We start from the raw sequence: 25,326 nt of genomic DNA, 5'->3' as shown, positions 1-25,326 counted from the left end.
CTGAACAGCCAAAGCCCTTCTGAGACAAAAAAGAAACAGAAAACTAAGTGCTGGAGAGGATGTGGGGAAATAGGAATACTTAATCACAATGTAGAGTGGTGCAGCTTCTGTGGAAGACAGTGTGGTGGTTCTTCAGGAAGCCAAACTTAGAACCGCTGCATGATCTTAAAATCTCTACTAGGAATATACCCAGAAGAAATGAAAACAGGGCTGCAAAAAGACATTTGCACACCGATATTCACAGCAGTATTACTCACAATTGCCAAAAAATAGAAACAACCCAAGTTTCCATCAATCGATGAATGGATAAACAAAACGTGGTATATACATACAATGGAATACTATACTGCTGTAAGAAGAAATGAAATTGGGACACATATGATAACTTGAATGAACCTTGAGGACATTATGCTGAGTGAAATAAGCCAGACACAAAAGGACAAATATTGTATGGTATCAGTAATATAAACTAAATATGAGGAATAAACACATGGTGTTAAAATCTAGAGTACAGATTACTAGGAGACAGGATGAGAGCTGAGAAGGCAAATGATGCTTAATGTACATAGAATTTTTAATTAGCTTGATTTTAAAAGTGTAGAAATGAATAGAGTTGATGGTAACACATAGTGAGTATAACTAGCAATGAATTATTAACATATATTATGGTCTAAGGATGTAAATGTCAATGGTAAGAAAGCTACAGAATAATCTAGAGACTGAATAACAAAATGAACACAACCCACCAAATGAGAGAAAACAGTTGAAAATCATATCTGCTAAGGGTTTAATATCTAGATTATATAAATAACTCTTACAATTTAGCAACAAAAGGACAAAAATCTCATTTTAGAAATGGGCAAAGGACTTTTTCTCCAAAGATATGCAAATGGCGAATAAGTACATGAAAATATATGCAACATCATTAGTTATCAAGGACCTGCAAATTAAAACCACAATGAGATACCACTTCATACCTGCTAGGATGGCTATTAAAAAAAAAAAAAGGGGAAATAACTGTTGGCAAAGATGCAGATAAACAGGAACCCCTGCACACTGGTGGGAATGTAAAATGGTGCAGACACTGTGAAAAACTCTTGGTTCTTCAAAAAGGTAAACATTGAAGATCCATATGATCTGGCAGTCCCATATTGAGGTATATACCCAAAAGCACTGAAAACAGGGACTCAGGTATTATCTGAACACCAGTGTTCACAGCAGCATTATTTACAATAGTCAAAAGGTAGAAACATCCCAAGTGTGCATCAACAAATGAATGGGTAAACAACATCTAGTATATGCATACAATGGAATATTATTAATCCATTAAAAGGGATGATGTTCTGATATATACCACAACATGGACAATCTTTAAAGCATTACGTTGAGCCAAATAAGCCAGACACAAAAAGGCATATGTTGTATGGTTCTACTTTTATAAAGTACCTAAGATAAGCAAACCAATAGAGATAGACAGATTAGAGGTTACTAGGGGCTGAGACAGGGGAGTGGGGGTGGGGCAGGAACTGGAAAGAAAGTTTCTGTTTGGAGTAATGAAAAAGTCTTGGTAATGGATGGTGGTAATGGTAACACAACATTGTTCACTTGTGCAGCACTGTGATTGTGACTGATTCCATTGGAATGTATACTTAAGAATGGTTAAGATGGGAAATTTTGTTATACTATGCTACCACTAAAAACAAAAGCAGAAAAAAAGCAGAAGAAAAAAACCCAATGTAAAATAAAACATTCTTCCAATAATTTCATTGTTTGGTAGGACTGCATTTCACTTCAACCACTGCAATATCTCTGGTGATTCTAATATGCTTTTGGATTGCACTTTAAGAATTGCTGGCTTAATGGTTTAAAAAACGGGGGTTCTTAGCCCTGTTTAAATCTCTGTTTTTAAAAAGAAAAATCTCTCCCTCATTATGACACCCCCTTGCTCCTTCCCTTCCCCAGAAAATTTATTCAGAGATTTGTCCACACAAATATCTAATTCCAACCATTACAATTTGATTTCTCTCCCACATCAACACTGTTCTCTCTGTTAATGTATTTCTCTCAATGTACAGATTTGGCAAAATGGTCCATAATAAAGAAGGGTTTATAGAAGTAATCATAAAAGAGAAAATATTTTAGAAAATTTGGTTCAATTGTGGCCAGAAGCTGGGCAGAAAGCAGGTTTCTCTACTTTCTGCAAATAAACCAGCAGTTGGGTAGGACAATATTATATTCTGCTTTTCTCTAGCCATAGGCTTTAAAGTTACAGAATATAATATAGAACTACACAAACTAGACAAGTTTTCTTAAAAATAATTTTTAAAGAAATTGTTCAATATGTGTTTAGATCACAGAATTTTCTCCCTCTTTATTTGTGCTAAACAACAACAACAAAAAAAAAAAAAACAGCCATCCACGATTCTACTATTCATTAATTACAAAAACATTCATTTAGTACAAAATTGTATACTAGACACTCCAACCTAACACAAGAATTTTAATATCTCCCTGCTCTATTCCAGTCATCTGATTACATGCATTTTTCATGGTTATAATCTTTCATGGTTATAAACTGTCTATTTTGACAGTCTGTATTCTGTTGTCTTAAGATGACAGAAAAGTTTCTGATGCTCTTGAGGTTCTACTCTTTATGAAAATGGAAACTAAAACCTACAAATGTATACAAACTCAAAGGAAATTTTATTTATACCTAAGAATTCATAGTCTACCTCTGATTTTATCAAAATAATGGTAAACAATCACAATGATTTTCAAGTCACTAATGTAATGCTAATGATATTAAGTTTTTAAAAATTAAAATTATAATCAATATTTAATTGATAAGATAAACATTCATACAGAAAATAATGCAATGAAATACATCAAAATATTTCTATTATTTAATTATAGGAATATGAGTGGTATTTTATATTTTATCCTTTATTTTCGAGCATCCCTACAATGGATGTGCATTATTTTTATGACCATAGAAGAAAATAATTTTAAAGAAATGTTCTAACTTACACATATTAAAATCTTAGAAACAACTCTTTCTCTAGGTTGAGTCCCTGTTTCAAAAGAAACAAGAGTAAGTGCTCCCCTACTAGTTGCATAAAAACATTACATACCAATGATGGACAGTTGCTAACAGGTGCTAAAAAGTATGAGTAGTTGTTAGAAGCTAGTGAGCATTTTAAATCAAATTGTGTCAAAAAGCAGTGATAGTTGGAGAATAATCATCAGAGAAAGTTAAAGTATCTGAAAACAATCTAACAACTCACTCACTTCACAGACCTTCTTCCCTACATTTCTTTTGCTGTTTCTTCCATCTCAATCAACTACCTTTTCTGATCATTGTCAATATTATGAGTTTCTATATACTAAGTGCTTAAAAAGACAACTCACTTTTTCCAAATACATGTATAGGCCTTGATTTTCCTTAGATCCAAGTCAACCCCACTTATATTTTATTAAAGTTGAGTCACTTAAGAAGTAATGATGCTATAAGAGGGGAGAAATGCATTAAAAATTCAATGAAAACTCATTTTTAATCTAGATTTCTACATTCAGCCAAACAATCAATCAGTTATGGGAATAAAGTAAAGACATTTTCAGACATGCAAGAACTCAAAAAATTTAATTCTTTTATTATGAAAATACTGGAGAATATAGTATAGCAAAAGGAGAAAATAATAATTAGGGATAGGTGATATGAAGAACAATGAAAAGGAAGAAACCAAATATAGTTAACTACTTTAGTCTTTGATAGATCACAATTACATGATCATAGTATTAACTTTACTACTGATTTAACTAAAAAATGAAACATAACTATATCAACAAAGGGTAAGAGGTACGGATGTGGAATGCTTATGTAAAAGAGCTAAATTCTCATCTACCACACTAAGTAACCAATCAATTAATAAATAACAAACATGTTTTCTTAAAATGAAAGTAAATGTCAGAGGAACAGCTAAAAGATTTTAAAATGTCAACTCTGAACTTATGTCCATACAGGACATTTCACCCTCCTTTTACCCACTAAGAACAACTACAAACACTGAAAATAACATGAGACAACCAAAGGAGAATACTAGAAGGTGGTAAGAAGGAGATAAACTGGTTTGGGAGCTCAAAACAGAAGGAACAACACACTGCCAAGGTGTCATATCTCCCAGACACCCAAGAGAAGGTGAGTTATTTTCCCATCCCCACCACAGCAGAGAAGGTAGCCCAAGCAGGCTCATTCCCATCCTGGATCAAATGGGAACCCTCTGACAGTATCAAGGAAGCAGGCAAGCACACTAGAAAGCGGATCAATCTGGAGCCTCAGCAACAGTGACCAGAGGAAGTACTCTCCTCTGCCAGCCCTGAGACTCACCTTACCCATGGTGAGATATCAAGGCGACCTAAACAGCACCAACAAAAGGGAACCTGCCACAAGGAGTAGTCTGTCTGGTCTGGGAGGTCTCTCTGTCCCCTGGGCTTAAGACCCGTTTCCTTAGCCAAGAGACAATGGCAGGTGGGGGGTGGCAAAAGAGAACAAGCCACAACAAGCAGCCTTGCCAAGGATGTGTCCCCACAGGATTGAGACTCCCTTCCTCACCCAGAGACATCAAGGTAGTTAAGGGGTATGGGAACAGTAGGAGAGATCTTGCCCCAACACATAGCCAAAGAAGCACACTACATCTCTCCCAGGGATAAGGGATACTAACACAACAAGTACACTGGGAGGGAAGCTTCTTTGTCCCCATGTGCCTGGGAAACTCTGCTCCCCCCACCAAGAGACATCTAGCAGCCCAGCCTGGAGAAACACCATCTGTCTCCTCAGTTTACAGACACCAGATAAACCAAGCAGACCAAAATAAGATCACTAAAGGCTCTAAAAATTTTCTGGAACCACAGTCTGCAGAAGTAGGCAAGGATTTGTGTGCTAAACCTTAGCAGGGTAACTGCCAGCTTAAATTAGGGCCAGGACCTGCTAAAATAATAAACAAAGTGTCCAGAATCTAATTGAAAATTACTAGTCATACCAGGAACCAATAAACCACAAGATGAATGAAAGACAGTCAACTAATGCCAATAACAAAATCTATCAGATAATGGAATTATCGACAAAGACTTTAATACTAACAAAAATGCTTTGACAATTAGCTACAATTTTCTTGAGACAAGGAAAAATTAGTAAAGCTCAGCAAAGAAAAAGAAATTACAAAAACGACCAAATACAAATTGTAGAAGTGAAAAATATACTTGAAATGAGAAATTTACTGGATAGACTCAATGGCAAAATGGCAATGACAGAGGATAGAATCAGTGGACAAATCAACAGAATTCATACAATCCAAACAACAGAGAGAAAAATGAGCAGTCTTGGGAATCTGTATCATCAGACTCCCAAAACAAATGGAGAAGGAAATTGTGTTCCCCATATTTGGCAAAAGACACACATGTACAGTTTCAAGAAGCTAGAAGACCCCAACCAGGACAAACACAAAGAAACAAATGCCAAGACACATCAAAACTCAACTTCTAATCCAAAACATATGAAGAAAGCCTACAACTCAAGTAACAAAAATATGAATAACCCAATTAAAAAACAAGCAAGATGAATAAACATTTATCTAAATACATACAAATGACCACAAAGCACATGGAAATATGCTCAACACCATTAGCCATTAGGGAAATGCAAATCAAAACCATTAAGATACCACTTCACACCCACTAAAATGGCTATTAACAAACAGAAAACGTGTTGGAGAGGATGTGGAGAAATAGGAACACTGGTTCATTGGTTGGAATGTAAAATGGTACAGACACTGTGCAAAACAGTTTGGCAATTTCTCAGAAAGTTAAATTAGAATTACTATATGGCCTGGCAATTCCACTTCTTGCTATATACCCAAAAGAACTGAAATCAAGGACTCAGAGATATTTGTACACCAATGTTCATCACAGCATTATTCACAGTAACCAAAAAATAGAAAACTGAAGTGTCCATCAACAGATGAATAGATAAACAACATCTGGCATATATAATGGAATATTATTAAGCCCTTGGAATGAAGTCTGATACAGGGATGAACCTTAAAGACAAAAAGACATCAGGTTGAGTGAAATAATCCAGACACAAAAGGGCAATTATATGATATCATTTACATGAAATACATAGAGAAAGCAAAATCAGAGACAGATAATAGATTACGATTTACCAGGGTCTGGAAATAAGAAGGGAGAATAGAGAGTTACTGCTTAATGGGTACAGAGTTTCTCTTTGAGGTGATGAAAGTTTTGGTAATAAATGGTGGTAATGATAGCACAATATTCTGAATGCGGTTAATATCACTGAGTCGTACACATGAAAGTGGTTAAAATGTGATTATTTTGTGTTGTATACAGGCATACCTCCTTTTATTGCACTTCACTTTATTCACTTCTGCAAGTACTGTATTTTTAACTAATCGAAGGTTTGTGGCTAACTCTACATTGAGCACATCTATCGGTGCGGTGCCATTTTTCCAAAAGCATGTGATCACTTTATGTCCAAGTCAAATATTAGTAAATCTCACAATATTTCAAAATTTTCATTATCATTATATCTGTTATGGTGACCTGTGGTCTGTGATCTCTGATGTTACTATTAAAATTGTTTTGGGGGCTACAAACTACAAACTTAATCAATAAATGTTATGTGTTCTGACTGCTTCACTGACTACCCATTCCCCCATCTCTCTCCCTTCTCTCCCTCTCCTCAGGCCTCCCTATTCCCTGAAATACAAAAATATTGAAATTAGGCCAATTACTAACCCTACAATGGCCTTTAAATGTTCAAGTAAAAGGAAGAGTCACACATCCATTACTTTAAATCAAAAGCTAGAAATGAGTAAGCTTAGAGAAGGCATGACAAGCTGAGACAGGCCTCTTGCACAAGCTAGCCAAGTTGCGAATGCAAAAGAAAACTTCTTGAAGGAAATTCAAAGTGCTACACTGGTGAACATACGAGTGATAAAAAAAGTGAAACACCCTTGTGACAGTTTGAAGTCCTTTTATGAATCCCATAAAGAAAAAGATTATGTTTTTTAACTATTCCATTCTGGGTGTAGGGCCCTTTTGACTGGCTATCAGTGAGGCATGATATAGGTTGGGTTTCTGCCCTCTTGGGCTGTATATAAAGAGAAAGACAGAGGAAGAGACACACAGGAAAAGGGAGCTCTGTCATTTTGACCCGATGATACGAGAGACAGAGGACTCCAGGTTTACCTACAGCTGTGGAAAGGCAGAGAAGCCCTGAGAAAGCTGAGAGGTCCTGGAGTCTGGAATCAGCAGAGCACAGAGGGACAGAAAGAGGCCCCAGAGTGGCTGAGCCCAAGGAGCAGCTCAAGACTGAGGAGACTAACCCTGCCATATGCCTGTATCACCAGTAGCTGACTCTGGTGAGAAAGTATCTCTAATGGTGCTTTGATTTGGACATTACATGGCCTTGGAACAATAAGCTTTCACCCCAAATAAAATTCCCATTATAAAAGCCAACTTCATATTGGCAGCCCTGTGGCAAACTAAGACAAGCCTTATTGCTAATGTGGAGGAAGTTTAATGGTCTGGAGAGAAAATCAAACCAGCTACAATGTTCCCTTAAGCCAATGCCCAATCCAGAACAAGACCCTAACTCTCTACAATTCTAAAAAGGCTGAAAGAAGTGAGGAAGCTGCAGCAAAGTGTGAAGCTAGCAGAGGGTGGTTATGAGGCTTAAGGAAAGAACATAACACAAAAGTGCAACGTGAAACAGCAAGTGCTGATGCAGAAGCTACAGCAAGGTATCCAGAAGATCCAGCTAAGATAATTGATAAAGGTAGTTAAACTAAACAACATATTCTGAATGTAGATGAAACTGCTCTTCATCAGAAGAAGTTAGAGAGAAGTCAATACCTGGCTTCAGAGGACACACTGACTCTCTTGTTAGGCACTAATGCAGCAGGGTGTTAAATTGAAGCCAGTTTTCATTTACCAATCGAAAAATCCAAGGGCCCTGAAGAATAATGCTAAATGTACTCTGCTTGTGCTCTGTAAATGGCACAACAAAGCCAGGATGACAGCACATCTGTTTACAACATGGTTTACTGAATATTTTATGCCCACTGTTGAAACCTACTGCTCAGAAAATATTATTACTCACTGACAATGCACCTGGTTACCCAAGAGCTCTGACTGACATATACAATGAGATGAATGCTGTTTTCATGCCTGCTAACACAACATCCAATCTGCAACTCATGGATCAAGTAGTCATTTCAACTTTACAAGTTTTATTATTTAAGAAATATATTTTCTAAGATGATCTCTACCAAAGATAGTGATTCCTCTGATGGATCTGGGCAAAGAAAATTGAAAACCTTCTAGAAAGGATTCACCATTTGTAGCAATTGGTATTATTTATAAATTCCAGAAATAGATATTGGATTATGGTGGTAAACTGGTATATTCCTCTGGGCATGAATAAATCACGATTAGGGCTTTGACTGGGCCACATCAGTATGACCCCTTGGTGGGTGGGGACTCACAGAGAAAACTACACAGCAGAGAAGAGAGTTGGAGTTTTGAGCTGAAGCCCAATAAGTAAGAACACAGAGGAGCAGAGCAGCTGAGACCAGAGAGAGTATCGCGCTCCCCCAGGGAGAGAGGCCTTGTGGAGACAGCCAAAGCATAGAGAGCCTCACAGTCTACAGCTGACCTTGTAGAGAAAAGAGAGAAGTTGAGCCCAGAAAGAAATGAGCCCCAGGAAGAGAAGAACCCAGGAAGTCTGAACCCTGGCAGATGTCAACAGCCATCTTGCTCTAACACATGGCAATAGACTTTGGTGAGGGAAGTAACTTATGCTTTATGGCCTGGTAACTAAAAGCTTCTATCCCAATAAATAGCCTTTATAAATACCAACTGATTTCTGGTATTTTGTATCAGCACCCCTTTGGCTGCCTAAATACAACATTCTAGATAGCATTAAAAACATTCATGGGGAAGTGGATGTGACTCAAGTGATAGAGCTTCCACCTACCATATGGGAGGACCTGAGTTCGATCCGTGAGGTTTCCTGGTGAAAAAGAAGAAAAAGTGTGCCTGTGCGGTAAGCCAGTACCCACATGGTGAGTGAGTGCCCACGTGGTGAGCGCAAGTGCCCACATGGTGAGCCAGTGCCCACGTGAGTCACGCAGCAAAATGACGCATCAAAAAAGAAAGACAAGGAGAGAGTCAAAGTAAATCACAGCAGAGACCAGGAACTGAGATGGCGCAATTGACAGAGAACCTCTCTCCACATCAGGGGTCTCCAGGATCAAATCCCAATGAATACTAGAGAAAATGAGAAGAGAAGACAACATAGACAGCAAAAATAGCAGGGTGGAAGGAGGGGAATGGGGGGAATAAATAAATAAATCTTTTTTTTAAAAAAACCTTCAGATCCACGGGAGAAAGACAAAATATCATCATTCACAGAGTTTGGAAGACGTTGATTCCAACCTTCACAGATGACTTTGAGGGATTCAAGACTTCAGTGGAGGAATCCGTAACTGCAGATGTGGTGGAAAGAGCTAGTGAACTAAAATGAGAAGTGGAGCCTGCAGACGTGACAGAATTGCTGCAAACTCATGATAAAGCTGTAAGAGGTGAGAAGCTGCTTCTTATGGATGAGCAAAGAAAGTAGTTTCTTGAGACAATCTACTCCTGGTGAAGATGCTGTGAACACTGTTGAAATGACAAGAAAATATTTAGAATATTACATAAACTTAGTTGATAACGCAGCAGCAGGGTTTGAGAGGACTGACTCCAATTTAGAAAGAAGTTTTACTGTGGGTAAAATGCTATCAAATGGAATCACATGCTACAGACCAATCTTTCATAAAAAGAAGAGTTAATCAGTATAGCAAACTCCACTATTGTCTTAAGAAAATGCCACAGCTACATTCAACCTTCAGCGACCACCACACTGATCAGAGAAGCCATCAACATCAAGGCAAGACCCCCCCCCATAAGCAAAAAGATTACAAATCACTAAAGGCTCAGAAGATAGTCAGCATTTTTTAGCAATAAAGAGTTTTTTAATTAAAGTATATACATTGATTTTTTTAAAAAACCATAATGCTATCGCACACTTAAAAAACTATAGTATAGTGTAAATTCAACTTTTATATATACTGGGAAACCAAAAAATTCATGTGACTCACTTTACTGCAATTTCCACTTTATCATGGACGCCTGGAACTGAACTTTCAATATCTCCAACATATGCCTGTATATATTAGCACAATAAAATTCTTTTAAAAAAAGCATTTGACAGAAAACAAGACCCTTCCATTATAAAAACTCTCAACACATTAGAAACCTGATAAAGAATAGCTACAAAAAGCTCACAATGAACATCATCATCAGTGATCAACGGTAAATGTGTTCTCCTTAAAATCAGAAACATAACAATAAAGTTTGTTCTTGCCACTTCTATTCAACATTGTAGTGGATATTCTAGTCTGGGTAATTAGGCAAAGAAAAGAAATAAAAGGCATCCAGAATGGAAGGAAAGTGGTAAAACTATTTCTGTGACAAAGATCTTGTATATAGAAAATTCCATGGCATCCATAAGAAATCTATTAGAACTAAAAAATGAACTTAGTGAGGTTGTAGGATACAACTCAACATTTAAAAATCAATTATATTTATATGTACTAGGAATGACTAATCCAAAAATGAAATTTTAAAACTCCAGTCTTAATAACATCAAAAAGAATAAAATACTTAGGAATAAATGTAACCAAGAAGGTACAAAAAAATATGCTAAAAGCTACAAAACACTGTTGAGAAAAATTAAAGAAAATCTAAATAAATGATGACATTCCATGTCCATGGATGAGAAGGTGTAATATTGCTAAGATGGCAATACTCTCCAAATTGACTTACAGATTCAGCCTGATCTTTATCAAAATCCCATCTGGATTTTTTTCAGAAATTGACATGGTGATCTTAAAATTCATAGTGGAAATGCAAGGAACCCAGAATAGCAAAACTATCTTGGAACAGAAAACAAGTTAAAGACTCACACTTCCCAACTTCAAAATTTAAAACTAGGCTACAATAATCAAGAGTGTGGTACTGTAATAAAGATAGATATTTAGAACTACAGATAATATAGAAATAAATCCTTAAATCTAAGGTTAATTGGTTTTCAAAAAAGTTCCAGGAGCATTCAAAAGAGATAGCACAGGGAATCCGTGGTTGAAGATGGACTGTGGTTAACAGAAAACATATAAGAACATTCTCTCACAAACTGTAACAAATATATAACACCAATACAGGATGTGAATAATTGGGTGGGTTGGGGAAAAATATACCAGAAGTAAGATATGGACTATAGTTAGTAGTAATATTTTGACAATGCTCTTGCATAGTTTGTAACAAATGGTTCATAATAATTTCAGGTGTTGGTGAAAAGATGATACATGGGACCCGTGTTTGATGTTATGGATGTTTATTTTGTAAGTTGACAACTTTTACTATACACTTATTATTTATAGAATAATATACTTTAATTAAAAATTATATTTTAAAAAAATGAGCATGAGTTCAAATTCTTCAAAGACAAACAGAAACTGATAGAATATGTTACCAAAAGACCAGAATTACAAGACATACCAAAGGGAGCGCTGCAACCTGAAAGGAAAAAACAAGGGTGAGAAAACTTGGAGAAGAGTGTAAAAATGAAGACTATCAGGAAGGGTAAATTAAAGGGTAAAAAAGAAACAGAAAGCCAAAGGACAAAATGAATGGAGTAAATAATGCCTTTACAGTAATAACATTGAATGTTAATGTAGTTAACTCCCCAGTCAAAAGACATAGACAGGGGAGATGATGTGGCACAAGTGGTTGAGTGCTTCCCATGAACAAGGTCTCAGATTCAATCCCCAGTATCTCCTAAAAAACAGTCAATCAAAAAAACCAACTTTCATTGGGGACGGTTGAGCACCTGCTTCCCATGTATAAAGTTCTGGGTTCAATTCCCAGTAGCTCCTTAAAAATACAAAAACAAAAACAGACAGACTGGACAAAAAGTATGAACTATATATTGTCTATTAAGAGGATCACCTCAGATGGAGGGACACAATGATAAAAGTGAAAGGCTGAAAAAAGACATTCTATTAAAATAGTAACGAAGAAAGAGGTGATGTGCCCATACTAATATCGGACAAAATAAATTTTAAATACAAAACTGTTGGAAGGGATGAGGAAGGTCATTATATATTAACAAAAGGGGCAATTCACCAAGAAAAAAATAACTATACTAAATATTTATGCACATAACCTGAGTGCCCCAAAACTGGAGAAAGAGGTCTCTACAATCAATAATACTTGGAGACTTCAATACAACACTCTCAGTATTGCATAGAACATCTGGACAGAGCATTGCACCCCAAAACAGCAGAATATACATCCTTTTCAAGCACTCATGGATTGTTCTCCAAGACAGACCACATGCTAGGTCACAAGACAAATCTCAATAATTTTAAAAGGATCAAAATTATACAAAACACTTTCTCTGATAAGGGGATGAAACTAGAAATCAATAATGGACAGAAAAAAGGAAAATTCATAAATATATGGAGATTAAATGACAAGCCCTTAAATAATCAATGGTTCAAAGATTTTGCAAGAGAATGCAGCAAATATCTTGAGATGATGAAAATGAGAACACAACATATCAAAAGCACTGCAAAGGCTGTGCTGAAAGGAAATTTATAGCCATCAATGCTTACATTAAAAAAGAAGAGCTAAAACTGAAGATCTAACTGAACATATGGAGCAACTAGTAAAAGAGCAGCAAACTAATCCAAACCACGCCAAAGGAAAGAAATAGTAAAGATCAGAGCAGAAATAAATGAAATCGAGAAAAAAAAAAAAGACAACAAAACCAAAAGTTGGTTCTTTGAGAAGAGCAACAAAATCAACAAACTCTTAGCTAAACTGACAAAGATAAAAAGAGAGAAGACACAAATAAATAAAATCAGAAATGAAAGCAGAGACATTATCACTTACCCTGCAGAAATAATAAAGATTTATTCATAAAGACTATGAACTGTACGTCAAAAAACTAGAAAATGTAGACAAGATGGATAAATTCCTAGAAACACACAACCACCTACACTGTCACTAGAAGAAATAGAAGACCTCAACAAACCAATCACAAATTAAGATATTGAAACAGTCATCAAATACCTCCAAAGATGAAAAGCCTGGGACCAGATGGCTTCACATGTGAATTGTATCAATCATTCAAAGACAATCTAATATCAATCTTGCTCAAGCTCTGCCAAAAACAGAACAGGAAAGAACACTGCCAAACTCATTCTGTGAAGCCAATATCACTCTAACACCAAAACCAGAAAAAGATACTATGATAAAAGAAAATTAAAAACCAGTAATTCTAGTGAATATATATGCAAATATCCTCAACAAAATACCTGCAAACCTAAGCCAAAAGCACATAAAAATAATTATAAACCACGATCAAGTAGGTTTTATCCCAGGTATGCAAGGGTAGTTCAACACAAGAAAAGCAATTAGTTTAATAAACCACATTGATAAATTGAAGAAGAAAAATCACATAATCCTCTCAATTGATGCAGAAAAGGCATTTGGCAAAATACAGCACCCTTTCTTGATAAAAACACTCCAAAAGATAGGAATAGAAGGAAGTTTTCTCAATATGGTAAAGTGCATATATGAAAACTTTACAGTTAGCATTGTACTCAATGGTGAAAGCCTGAAAGCCTTCCCACTGAGTTCAGGAAGAAGACAAGGATGCCCACTGCCACCACGGTTATTCACTATTATGCTAGAAGTTCTAGCTACAGCAATTAACTTAAAGAAATAAAAGACACGAAAATAGGAAAAGAAGTAAAACTTTCAGTATTTGCTGATGATATGACCCTATATCTAGAAAACTCTGAAAAATCCAAAACAGATCCACTAGAACTAACAGACAAGTTCAGCAAAGTGGTGGGATACAAGATTAATATGAAAAACCAATAGCATTTCTGTGCATTACTGATGTGCAATCTGAGGAGGAAATGGGGGGGAGGGGAATCCATTTATAATAGTGACTAAAAAAATCAAATATTTAGGAATAAACTTAACCAAGGACATAAAGAAACTGGATTCAAGAAAGTAGAAAACATTGCTAAAAGAAACTGAAAGAGACTTAAATGGAAGCCATTCCAGTTTCACGGACTGGAAGACTAAATATTGTTAAGATGTCAATTCTACCCAAACTGATTTACAGATTCAATGCAATCCCAATAAAAATCCCAAAGCCAATTATCAAATTTATTTGGAAAGCTAAGGGACCCCAAATGGCCAAAAATGTCTTAAAAAAAGAACAAAGTTGGAGGACTTTCACTTCCTCCATTTACATACTACTTAATTGCATTGTTAAAACCAGTATGGTACTGGCATAAAGACAGACTGACCAATGAAACAGAAATAAGAACTCAGAAATAGACCCTCACATCCACAGTCAAGTAATTTTTGACAAGGCAGTTAAATCATTCCAGCTGGGTCAGAAGAGTCTATTCAACAAATGGTGCTGAGAGAACTGGATAGCCATATCCAAAAGAAATAAAGGAGTCTCCTATCTCATACCTTATACAAAAATTAACTCAAAATGGATCAAGGACCTAAATATAAACGTGACAACTATAAAACTCCTAGAAGAAAGTGTAGGAAAACATCTTCAAGATCTTGTGGTAGGCAGCAATTACATAAAACTTACACCCAAAGCACAAGCAACAAAAGAAAAAAATAGAAAAATGGGGCTTCCTCAAAATTAAATACTTTTGGAAGCATCTAATTTTGTCAAAAGGGTGAGAAAGCAGCTAACTCAATGGAAGAGCACATATCCAATAAGGGTTTAATATCCATGATATATAAAGAGATCATACAAGTCAACAATAGAAAGACAAACTACCCGATTAAAAAGTTGGGCGAAAGACTTGAAAACAAATACAAATGGTGAAGAATCACATCAAAAAATGTTATTCTTATAACAAATACTTTCTCCCGAGAAAAAATGTTCAACATCACTAGCAATTAGGGAAATGCAAATCAAAATTCCAATGAGATATCATTTCACACCTATTATGCTCGCTACTATTAAAAAGCCAGAAAACTGTAAATGTTGGAAAGGAGTGGAGAAATAGCAACACTTAATCACTGTTGGTGGGAATGTAGAGTGATACAGCCACTGTAAAGGACTGTTTGGCAATTCTTATTGAAGCTGAATAAATACTTGCCATGTGACCATTACCAGTAAGTAATATACCATTACTAGGTATATATCCAGAACTGAGAGCAGTGACACGAAAAGACATCTGTACACTGATGTTCACAGCAGCATTATTCATGATTGCTAAAAGTTGGAAACAACCCAGGTGTCCATCAACCAATGAACAGATAAACAAATTGCAGTGTATATACACGATAGAATATTATGCAGCAGTTAGAAGAAATGAAGTCATAAAGCATATGACAACACAGATGAACTTGGAGGACATTATGTTGAGTGAAGCAAGCCAGAAACAAAAGGTCAAATACTATATAGTTGAGCTATTATGAACTAAATATATTACATAAACTCATGGAATTAATAATTAGAATACAGGTCACCAGAAAATAGAATGAGAGCAGAGAATGGAGAGCTGAGGGATAATTTGTGCAGAACTGGCTAAAAGGTTGTTTGTAAATCTTTGGAAATGAGTGGAAATGGTAAGAGGACGTCATGGTGTCTGTGACTAACAGAGCTATTATTAGGTATGACAGTGATTGAAAGTTGAAAGTCAAAGGACATGTATATTACTAGAAGGAAAGCCACAAAATGTAACATGGGACTGTGTAACATAGTGAAACTTCCTGTAAAATACAAATATGGGTGATATTGCAGATATAAGACTATGTTACAAAATATAAATACAAATAAACTAGAGAGAAGGAAACAGAATATCAGCTATGTACAGAAGGGGAAGCATAGAGAGTTGATGAGTTTTATTTGATTGTTGCTTTTTATTATTATTATTACTAAAATAAAAACACTCTAAAAATGATTGAAGTAATGAATGCATAATTATGTGATTATACCAAATATGACTGATTATACATTTCAGAAGGATTTATGTTTATTAATATGTATCAATAAAATTTGTTTAAAAAAACACACTTAGTAAATCAGTTATTTTTGGATTCTTTCAAGATTTTCTACATTGACATTTATGTCACCTGTGAATCAAGGCAGTTTTATTTCTTCCTTCCAATATATATGTATTTCATTTCCATTCCTGATTACTCTGGCTAGAACCTCCAGTACAGTTGTGAAGTGAATTGAGAAGGTATACATGCTTACCATATTTCTGATCTCAGGGGAACACACTATCAGCATTTACTATGATGTTAGCCTTGGGTTTTTAAGAGATACCATTTATCATCTTGAGAAAATTATCTTTTATTAGTTTATGCAGAGATTATATGGATATTGAACTTTGACAGGTGCATTACTGCCTCTATTGAGATGATCCCATGTTTTTCACTTTTAGGCTACACCATGATAATTGATTTTTTAAAGTTCAACAAATCTCCTAAGATAAATTTCACTTGAGTACAGTTTATTATATAGATGAAAGACAGATGATTTTTTTTCCATACTCATGAAAAATATTACTTTGTATTTTTTTTCTTATGAAGTCTGTATGTCTGGTTTTGTTATCAGCATAACACAGGTCTTATCAAATGAGCTGGGAAGTGTCCCTTCCTCTCCTATTTTTTGAAATCATTTTGAGTAATTGGCATTATTTCTTTTTTGTTTGGTAGATTGCTCTAGTAAAGTAATCTGGGCCTGGGACTTAGGTTGTGGGAATGCTCTTAACTATGAATTCAGTATCTTTAATGTCTACAGGACTATTTAGGTTATCTATTTCTTCTTAAATTAGCTTTAAAAGTTTTTGTTTCCAAGATTGTGCCCATTTCATATGAGATCAAATTTAATAATAAAGTTGTTCATAATGCCCCGTTATACTATTAATGTCTGTTGATCTGTTGTAATTATCCCTCTTTTATTCCCAATATTTGTCATTTGTGTCTTCTCTTTTTTTTCTGAACTGTCTGACTAAAAGTTGATCAATTTCAATGATTTTTTTTTCTCCAAGAACAATCTTTTGGATTTTTTTTTTTTAGTTTTTTAATTTTTTCTTATTCTTCCCATGCATTTATTTGCTCTGTATTTCTAGTTCTATGCAGGTTTTTTTTGTTCTTTTTTTTTTTTTAAGAAATTAGGGAAAATATCATGTATCAAAGCTGAGATACAAGTTCCAATAAGACTACTATGATTTCTCCTCATGCTAACAACATGTGTCAGTTTGTTTGTTTTCTCTAAATTCTCCCAGACAATTGCCCTAGACTCTATAGAGCAGGGGTTCTTAACCTTTTTTGTTCCATAGCCCCCTTTGCCAGGCAGGTGAAAACCACAGATCTCTTCTCATAATGCAGCGGCAAATAGTTTTATGACACTCAACAGTGGCATGTCTTTAAATTAAATTTTAAGATTATTCACAATTAATTCAAGTTCAGAGATCCCTTGACAACTTTCCACGTATCCCTTTCGGGCCATGGACCCCTGGTTAAGAACCCCTGCTATAACGAGTAGGTCTTCTCTGGGCCTACATAGGGAGAGTAAATACCTCCACCTATGTGTGGGAGACTGGAAAAGAAGTCAGACAATTCATTATGCAAAACTCAAAACACATATACTTTATTAAAGTCATAATTTTTCTCAAATAAAATTAAAAAGAAAAAAAAGTACATGGGGCAAGACTCTTATGGACAACAGCTGCCAAGAAGGTCCCCTATAATCCTCATCTCCTGGCATTCATACTCTCTCTAGCCTCCTCCTACACTGTACCAGGTTAGTCTGTGTGACCAATAAAACAGGGCAGAAGTGCCGGTATGTCTTCTGAGATTAAGTCTAAAGACATGGGGGCCACTATCCTGGTTGTTCTCTCTCTCTAAGGAGCCAGCTGCCATATTGTGAGCTGCCTTATGCAACAAAGCAAGGAACTGAGACTTGTCAACAACCTTTTGAGTAAGCTTGGAAGTGAATCTACTAGCTCCAGGTGTCCCTTTATTTGACTACAGCCTTGAGGGGAAACTCTGAGCTAGAACACCCAGCAAAGCTACTCCCAGATTCTTGACACTCAGGAACTGTATGAGATAAACATTTGTTTTACACTCCTTCAATTTTGAGGCAATTTATTACACAGGCATAGATAACTAACATAACAATTGAAAAGAAAAATTGATAAGGTCTTGAAAACTGACAGAATGAAAAGGGAAGAAGTGACTATCAAGTCAAAAGTTCTAAGATTTCTTAGGAGCAGTTTTTAGGGCCTGGTGGATTAAGAATAATGACTTTGATACAATAACTTTAAAATAAGCTCAGGGATCAATCAAGGATGATATACAGATCTGAAAGTCATCGACCTAGCAGTGACAAGTGACATCAAAATATGAGACTGCTCCAGATCAAACTTGTAAAGTAATAAGGAGAAGGTCAAAATTTAGAACATGGCAGGAAAACATCAAAGAAATAAATCAAGCAATGGAAGAAATGGTATCATTGATGTGGAGACAGTGGCCGCTGGAGTTACTGAAGGCAGGGAGAGGGAAAATGAAGTGTAATATGGGGGCATTTTTGAAACTTGGAGTTGTCCTTAATGATACTGCAGGGACAGATGCAGGACATTATATATCCTGCCATAACCCACTGAATGGACTGTGAAAGAGTGTAAACAACAATGCAAACTATAATCAATGTTGTGTAGCAGTGCTCTAAAATGTATTCATCAAATGCAATGAATGTACCACACTAATGAAAGAAGTTGTTGATGTGGGAAAAGTGGGGGGGGGGGGGTAGGGGAAGTGGGGCAAATGGGAATCTTCCATATTTTTTTAACATAACATTTTATCTATGTATTTTTAAAAAATAAATTAAAAATATATTTTAAAAAAAGGAAATGAGCAGGTGCAAGACAGAAAGAAAATCAGCACACAACATCAGATGCCATAAAAGAAATAAAAGCAGGAAATAAATAAATCAAATGTTGCTGTGATCAAAAAAATAACATATTGGATTTGAGGTTTCAAGAAGTTAGGAAATTACTGTAGTTCTTGGGTCATTTTCCCCACACTTTAGTAATTCTGAAATCAAGAGGTTTCTTACAATTGACAGAAATGCTTAACATGGGTTTTTTTTAACTCCCTAAAATTGTTACAAAACTGACAGTTTGTCTAACAAGGGTATCTCAGAAGGCAGGAAACAAAAGGAAATGGACCAACTGAATGTGGACTATTCTGTACACTATTTTCTCAGGAAGATTTTGGGTAAAAGGAAAATGAGTCAAGAACAGAGGCCCAAGAAGTGGATGTGGCTCAAGCAATTGGCTCCCCTCTACTACATGGAAGGTCTGCAGTTCAGTTCCTGCTGACTTCTAAATAAGACAGAGAACTAGCGCAATGGGCAGGCATGGCAAGCTGACCCAACAAGATGACACAAGAAGAGACAAAGAAGAAAAACATAAAGAGAGCCACAATAAAGCAGGGAGCAGAGGTTCCTGGTGCTTCCTAAAGAGGATGGGCAGTCATGGCAAGCTGACAAAACAAGATGATGTAACAAGAAACACAAGTAGAAAAACATAACGAGACACCCAACAAAGCAGGGACGGGAGGTGGCTTAAGCGATTAGGTGCCTCCCTACCACATCGGAGGTCCTGGGTTTGGTTCCTGGTGCCTCCTAAAAAAAAACAAAGACAGACAGACAGAGCAATTGCAAACATCAAGGGGGTGGAGATAAATAAATATTTAAAAAAAAAAAAAAGGAGGCACTAGGTGTTATTATCAACATGGAGACATTAAGACATTCCTGAAAAACCTACCCCAGAGATTCAGCTAATACAAGGACCAATTCCACTTGCTTAGAACTCTGGAGAACAGTAGAGACTGGAGAAGGACTCGAGAAATGCTGAATCAAAGAAAGAGACAAATATCAGGTAAGAAATTTCCATCCTGGACCAGACAGTCCTCTTCCCTCCCCCTCAAATCATCCCATGCACAGCTTGAAGTTCTCCAGAGACAGCAGCCAGGTCCCTCACACCAGGGATACAGATTGTTGTAGATGAATTCACAGCAGTGAGTTAGAACCCCATGCATATTCAGGCACAGGGACGCCAGTCAACAGAGACCCTGGCTGCCTGCTGAGGAGTGCTGCATAAAAAAGGGCCCCAGCAGTGGGTGGAGGGGAGGGAAACCACAAATGCTGCAATCACTTAAGCCAGTTACTGTGAGCTGGACTCCCTAAATCAGAGGTTCTTAACAAGGGGTCCATGAGTTTGAATTTAAATTCAAAAAAAACATTATTCCTGGGGGACTGTGTTGGTACAGGCGTGATATATTTATTAAATAATACACAATATAGTGTGGACTTAGTAAGAGGTCCATGGTTTTCACCTGACTGGCAAAGGGGTCTGTGGGAAAAAAAAGGTTAAGAATCCATGCCCTAAATGCAAATCAGACTTTTCTGGAGTAACCCACATTTCTGGATTGACCCCATCTGGCCCAAGGTGATACCCTAATGAGGAAGAAACCAGGGAATATAAAGCCTCAAAGAGAAAGGTAAATATTTTTAAAAGGGAGTAAAACTAAAACTGTCATAAGACTGAAAGTACCCAGAGCTGTAAAGTGTAAGGAAAATGGTGCACTCAGTGAGGCAGAAAATTTAAAGAGATCATAGGAAGAGAAGGGAAAAATCCACACAAAAGCAAACAGAACAGACCAAGATCCCTGGAAAAGGAACAGAGGAAAGAAGACTTTCTCCTGGAGGTGAAACATTCACACAAAAAGTACAATCTTAAAAATTATACCATATATCCAGGGTAATAATCAAACGAAGAATTGAGAAAATCTAATCAAACTCGGGCTATTCTAAAGGTCCAGAATAAGTTGAGCCATGCATCAAAGAAGAGCCGTAACACAAAGCCCTAGACAAGAGAAACTGACCTTTGGAGTTAACTCATCTAGACAGTCATATGCCCAGACATCAGCAAGAAAATTACAAGTCATACTAAAAAACAATAAGACATGGCCCAGTCAAGGGAACAAATTAAAAATTCATAGGAGACACAGAATTTGGAACAACTAATCAAAGTTCAAAAAAATCTATCAATTTAAGGAGATGAAGGAAAATATGCATAAAGAGATAAAGGATACTAAGAAGACAAGGTAAGCATTAAGAAGAATTTCAAAGTATTAAAAAGAAACATAACAGAAATTATGGGGATGAAAGGCACAATGGTAGAGAATAAAAATATACTAGAGGCATGTAATAACAGATTTAAATAGGCAGAAAAAAGAATCAGTGAACTAAAAGAGAGGACAAACAAAATCAGTCAGAAGAGCAGATAGAGAAAATAATAGAAAAACTGAGCAGTGTCTCAGGGATTTGAACGACGGCATGAAGCACACAAACATGCATCATAGGTATCCAAGAAGGAGAAGAAAAGGAAAAATTGGCAGAAATTATATTTGAAAAAATAACAGCCGAAAACTTCCCAATTCTTTTGAAGGTCATAAACGTACAAGTCCAAGAAGCACAACATACTCCAAACAGATTAAATCCTAATAGACCTACTCCAAGACACATGAGAATGTCAAATGCCATAGATAAAGAGAAAGTACTGAAAGCAAGAGAAAAGCAATTTGTCACATACAGAGGAACCTAATAAGACTAAGTGCTGATTTCTCATCAACACCACGGAGGCAAGAAAGCAGAGGTATGATATATTTAAGGTACTTAAAAAGAGAAAAACTGCCAGCCTGAAAATACTCTATCCACCAAAATTGTCCTTCAAAACTGAGGAAAAATTTAAAATACTCACAGATACACAGAAAATGAGTTTGTCAACAAAAGACCTACCTTACAAGAATTACTAAAGGGAGTTCTGCAGATTGAAAGGAAAATACAGGAGAGAGTGACTTCAAGCAGTGTAAGGAAATGAAGATGCAGAGAATATGCTATTAAACCTAAGTAGGTTATCTTTTCAAATAAGTAGGCTGTGCAAAGTATAGATGTAGGTTTGGTTACCCAGGGTACCACAAAAAATAAATTTTAAAGTCAGAAACATAAATGATAAAGGGATCGTTCAGATATATCAAAAAAGATCAATTATACAGAAAAGGAGATTGCAATAAAGGAAAAGACAGACCAAAAAATAACATAAAAACCAAAGGACAAGTGAAGAAGAGGCGAGAATGACCCCCAGACCGACCAAAGCCCATGCACTGCTGCATCCCTGCATCCAGGGCCCACGTCCTGCCGCCACTACCATGCCCAAGAGAAAGGCTGAAGAGGACGTTAAAGGAGATAAAGCCAAGGTAAAGGACAAACCACAGAGAAGATCTGCAAGGTTATCTGCTAAACCTGCTCCTCCAAAGCCAGAACCCAAGCCTAAAAAGGCCCCTAAAAAGAAAGGAGAGCAGGTAGGTACCCAAAGGGAAAAAAGGGAAAGCTGATGCTGGCAAGGGTGGGAAAAACCCTGCCGAAAATGGAGATGCCAAAACAGACCAGGCACAGAAAGCTGAAGGTGATGCCAAGTGAAGTGTATGCATTTTTGCTAACTGCGTACTTCTGGTAACGGTACAGTTTGAAATACCACTTTTTAATCAAGTTTTATAAAAATGCAGAATTTTGTTGTACTTTTTTTTTCTTTAAGCTATCTTCTTAGCACACAGACACCTCATTGTTGTTTTGGGGGAAGGGGTAAATGTGACTAATAGAATATCTCTGAAGCTGTATTAATATGGAAGAAAACATCTTTCCCCTCTAGTTTTTTGGGAGATTTCCTCTTTACTCCTAGGAGAAGGGAATTCCTGAAGTTGATAAACTTGGTACAGATGCCTTGTGGTGTGGAAAAACTAAAATTCATTTTTATGTCCTCATGACCTCTTCTCTCTCTCTCTTTACCTTCAGCATACACTCGACTCCCATAAACCCAGAGACCTGCTGGGGCCTGACCCAAAAAAAAATTGGTTACCAGGATGTCAGGCAATCTAAACTCTCCAGTGATGCCATAGAAATGGCATCCCTCAAAAGAGTGGAGATTCCTTTTTTTAGATTGTGGATAATTCTGCTGTTTCTCATTTCATTTCCTGAAAGTCAGGGTTGGCTTGTAAAGAGTTGTTAAATACATGCTAAATGTGAAACATCAACCCTCACTCTAAACTTCTCCTGTTCAGAGCATCAAATAAAGACTTCGTGGGGTTTTATAGAGGCTTCCTGATTTTGGTAGTCCATTAAGAAGGGAGTTTGAAAGTTGTTGTATACAGTTAATGACTGTCTGCCCATGTCCTGCCTAAAATGCCATGGTTGTATATGAAAAGTATCTTTAATAAAAGCTGGATATGGTTAAGAAAAAAAAAATACCAAAAGACAAAACTGGATGAAACAAATACTGCTTTTATAGTAAGAACACTGAATGTTAATGGATTAAACCCCCCAATCAAAAGACTCAGAGTGGCAGAATGGATAAAAAGCATGATTCAACTATATGCTGCTTACAAGAGACTCATCTTAGACTCAAAGACATAAATAGGCTGAAACTGAAAGGTTGGGAAAAGACATGCAAACAGTAACCAAAAAAAGAGCTAGGATAACTATACCAATATTAGGCAAAATAGACTTTAAGTTAAAATCTGTTATAAAAGACAAAAGAAGACAAATATATTAATAAAATGGGAAATCCATCAGGAAAAAATAACATTCATAAATATTATGCACCTAACCATAGTTCCCAAAATACATGAGGCAAACACTGGCAAAGCAGAAGGGAGAAAAGGACACCTCTATGAAAATAGTTGGAGACTTCAATACATAGCACTCTAATAAACAGACTAAACACCTAGACAGATGATTAATAAGAAAACAGAGAACTTGAATATGATACATGAGCTAGGTATAACACACATATACAGAACATTGCACCCAAAACAGCAGAATATACATTCTTCTCAAGTGCACATAGATCACTTTCTAGGACAGAATACCTGTTGGGTCACAAAACAAGACTCAATAAATTTAAAAGACTGGAACTATACAAAGCATCTTCTCTGACAATAATGGAATGAAGCTGGAAATCAGTAACAGGCAGAGAACTGGAAAATCCACACATATACAGAAGGTAAATAAAACACTCTTAAACCATCAGTAGGTCAAAGAAGACACTGCAAGGGAAGTCAGTACATATCTTGAGACAAATGACAATGAAAACACAACATATCAAAACTTGTGGGATGCAGCAAAGGCAATACTGAGGGTGAAATTTAAAGTGCTAAATGCTTACATTAAAAAAGAAGAGCTAAAATCAAAGACTTAACTGCACACCTGGAGAAACTAGAAAAAGAGCACCAAACTAATCCCAAAGCAAGCAGGAGGAAAGAAATAACTAAGATTAGAACAAATGAAATTGAGAAAAAGAGAATTAGCAAAGCTAAAAGTTTGTTCTTTGAAGAGATTGATATAGCTAGACAAAATAAAAATGAGGGAATATCAAATAAATAAAATCAGAAATGAGAGGAGGGACATTACTACTCACCCCAGAGAAATAAAAAGGATCATAAGAGAACAGTATTAACAAATTAGACAACCTAGATGAAAAGGAGAAATTCCTAGAAATACATGAACAACCTATACTGACTCTAGAGAAATGAAGACCTCAACTAGCCAACCACAAGTAAAGAGTCATCAAGAACCTTCCATCAAAGAAATGCCCAGAACCAAATGGCTTCACAGGTGAATTCTACCAATCAACCCAAGACAATTAATTTAACACCAATTCTGCTCAAATTCTTCCAAAAAATTGAACAAGAGGGAACATTACCTAACAGTCTATAAGACCAACATCATTCTAATGCCAAAGCCAGATAAAAATACTGCAAGAAAATTACAAATTTTTCTTATGAAGATAGATGCAAAAATCCTCAACAAAATACTAATTGAATCCAACAGCACATTAAAATAATTATATACTGGGAAACAGATGTGGCTCAAGCAGCTGGGCTCCTGTCTACCATATGGAGGGTCCAAGGGTTCGATACCCAGGGCCTCCTGGTGAAGGCAAGCTGGCCTGCACAGCAAGCTGGCCCACGCGGAGTGCCGGCCCAAGAGGGAGTGCCACCCCGTGCAGGAATGCCGCC

The 25,326-nt window shown here is 36.3% G+C and overlaps 1 protein-coding gene across 7 annotated transcripts in view; it reads right to left on the bottom strand.

Annotated features, from left to right (window-relative positions):
* SPIDR (scaffold protein involved in DNA repair) overlaps window positions 1-25,326 on the bottom strand; it is a 579,802-nt gene that overhangs the window by 548,321 nt on the left and 6,155 nt on the right. The window lies entirely within an intron of this gene.

Source organism: Dasypus novemcinctus, chromosome 14, assembly GCF_030445035.2.
Source record: "Dasypus novemcinctus isolate mDasNov1 chromosome 14, mDasNov1.1.hap2, whole genome shotgun sequence".
Lineage (NCBI taxonomy): Eukaryota > Metazoa > Chordata > Mammalia > Cingulata > Dasypodidae > Dasypus > Dasypus novemcinctus.
The sequence above is the reverse complement of the archived record's forward strand: the minus strand, read 5'-3'. Positions and strand labels throughout refer to the sequence as shown.